Source organism: Theobroma cacao, chromosome 1 (genome assembly GCF_053813885.1).
Source record: "Theobroma cacao isolate CCN51 chromosome 1, ASM5381388v1, whole genome shotgun sequence".
Lineage (NCBI taxonomy): Eukaryota > Viridiplantae > Streptophyta > Magnoliopsida > Malvales > Malvaceae > Theobroma > Theobroma cacao.
In genome coordinates, this window is record NC_142639.1 from 23,200,671 (window position 1) to 23,203,728 (window position 3,058).

A 3,058-nucleotide genomic window follows, 5' to 3' on the forward strand; every position below is an offset into this window, starting at 1 on the left:
ATGACTATAAATGGACTTTTCCTATCAACGGGGGGTTTTAACCTCACGTTTCCTGAGTAAACACTCAATTATAATCTGTTTAAACAAAAAATGTAAAAAAATTCAACTTAAAATCAATAATGAGATTATAAACCTATTTAAAGCGAGTAATGAGGCTTTCGAAGGCATGGGTGACTATAAACGGACTTTTCCTACCAACAGAGGGTTTTAACCTTACGTTTCCCGAGTAAACACTTAATTATAATTCATTTAAACAAAAAATGTAAAAAAATTCAACTTAAAATCTGTCACGACCCGGAACTCCCCATCGAGCTCGTGACAACCGCCGCGAAGCCTCGACAAACATTCTTCACCCCGAATGTCGATCGAAACCTCGCAAGGCTCTCATATCAGCTTTAGCACTTCCCCGGTGAGCAATAGTTATCAAATAATCAAAATACGAAGGATTACAAATCATTTCCAAATCATAACATAACATATTTTTTTTGGCTCACAGGGGCATTTTCGTCATTTTTGTTGAAAACGTCGAAACTTGCTAAAAATGTAGTAGGTAAGCCGAAAATATATATTTAATGATTTAAAAAAATTAAGTATTTAAAACGTTCATTTGAAGTGAAAATTTGACAATTTGAATATAATAAAAAAATTCAATAAAATAAACTATTTTCTTGCAAAATAATTTTCATAAAACTATCGGTACATAATTCTTATAGCGTAAAAGATAATTATATTCATATATACTATAAAGCAAATAACCAAAGCATAAAATTTCTTTTACAGTGACACGTGAGCCCACATCTAACCAAAATGCATCGGAAGCTGGAAACCTACAGCTTTTACCGATTCGAGTCCAAATGAAAGTCCTTGTCAAAGTCAGCTAACTATGGAATTCCCTGAGCCTGAAATGTGAGGAAATGAGGGTGGTGAGATTATAAAATCCCAGTGAGTAAACAGATACCATCTAAACTATCTAAAGTCGAGTAAATGGAGACAATTAAAAAAATCATCATATTGTAATTTCATTACCTTTCAACTCATTTCAACCAAATAAAATCAATCCATAAAAATCGAGAAATCAACTTGGCTTATGAATTTCTTAAAATTTTGGCTCGTGCCAAAACTCATTCTCGGTGATACCTTGCGCAGGGCATCTAATCGAGTCCGCCAAGGCTGTTAAAATTTTGTATACACTTAAAATATATTTTAGTTTGAGAAAAATACAGCCGTTCCTTGGCGTTGGCTGAGTTCCCCTTCACGTGGTGGTTTGGCGTGAAGTGAACCCTAAGCTATACCCCAGAAGATACCCTACGCGCCTCTCCGTTCTAGGTAATAATATAATGGAGTTTACCGTGCCCCTCTAATAGGCTGGTCCACGGAACCCCCTCTGCAGTAAATAATTAATATATAATCCACCAATCAATAAAATTCATTCTATCATGACATGGCAATTTATCGCAACCTAGCCTCTCAAGGCTGAATACACAGTATAAATAATTCTAACACCAAAATCAGTTTAGCCATTCATGCTCATTTATTATCATAAGCCATTCAATTCAAAACCATAAATTTGCAACACAAACTAGCAGTCTCCAATTACTCTATTTTCAAAACCAATATTCGATTTTTCAGAAAATTTATAAAATCATTTTATAAAATCACAATTTCTCTTAAAACATAGCAATTTACCATTTAAACTGATTTTTCATAAAATCACACAGTTGTATAAAACTACTCTAGATAATTAAGACGATAATAAGTTCACTCACAGTTCTAGGAGTCGATGTACTCCTAATCTCAGTCTCCAAGCACAATCTCTGTACTTTTACCAGTGTACTTTGTTCACCACCTATCCACAATGTACAATACAGAATTCACCACATCAATACTTGATCATTATAAAATCAATTCAGGCTCGGTATATATGCATGATATGATATACAACTTATCCGACAACCGCTTAAATGCGGTGTTGACCTAATTCGACCTATTATCTCCAATTTAACTCCAAATCAATTCTTCTCACTTTCTACACTCCAATTATAACTAAATTACCTCCATGACTGTGAATGAGATTGAATTTATCAGTCTCGGTAGCAAATTACAAAATACCCCTAGTGGGTAAAAATCGTATTCTTGCTCCAAAAATTTCCATTATTTTTCTAGGCTCATAATTCATCATTATTCATCATAATTCTTCAAATAAACATCAAGATCATCAGCCAATATTCCCCTAGAAAATTCGGCCAATAATGGTAATGGAGGAAAATAAATTCTTTTCTTGTTGTTTTGTTCCTAAATATGCTAAACTAACTTAAAACACTAACATAACTTAAAATCAAATTAATCTAACAACTTTCTCTCTCCTAACCCATTTTTTCAGAATTGAATTCATCATGAAAACATGTAATTTAATCATGGAAAATAAAGAGAAATGCTTGGGAATAAGAAAACTCAAGCTTAATAGAAAAATCTCACCTTTTTCACTTAATTTCCTTGAAAATTCACACTTTTTCTTTGATTTTCTCTCTCTAGGGTTTTGTTTTTGTTTTCTCTCTCTTCTTGCTGGTTTGGCCGGCCATGGGGTGGAAGATGGGCTGATTTTATGCCTTTTTATAAAGAAATAATAAAATAATAAAGGTATGACACATGGCATCATGTCATTGGCCCGTTTTTTAAATTTTAAAAATTTTAATCCTTTTTATCTCCACCACACAATTAGTCAATGGTCAAAATGAGAATAAAGAAAGACCATGTGCTGGAAAAATGTCCTGGTGGTGGAAAATTACAATTTTGCCCCTGGGGTGGCAAAATTACCATTTTACCCTTTTACTCCAAATTATACCGAAATTAAAATTTTTCACTTCTAAACCTCAAATCTTACTCCAATAAGTCAAATTATACTCCAATAAGTCAAATGGGGCCAAAAAAATCTTTTCTAAAATTCTCATTTTGTCCCCAGGTGGTAAATGACCATTTTGCCCCTAGATAGTGAAAATTTCGATTTGACTCCAAATTGATCCTTGAACTCCGAATCACCAGATTAAACCATTCTGGGACT

At 33.4% G+C, this 3,058-nt stretch overlaps 1 long non-coding RNA gene across 1 annotated transcript; it reads right to left on the reverse strand.

The window, feature by feature from the left end:
* Nucleotides 1-828: 828 nt before the first annotated feature.
* LOC148764669 (uncharacterized) lies at nt 829-2,572 on the reverse strand. Its single transcript, XR_016024407.1, has 3 exons — nt 2,476-2,572; nt 1,767-1,846; nt 829-899 (listed from the first exon to the last, which is right to left on the reverse strand). It is a non-coding gene; the product is annotated as an uncharacterized LOC148764669 (long non-coding RNA).
* Between the last annotated feature and the right edge of the window lie 486 nt (nt 2,573-3,058).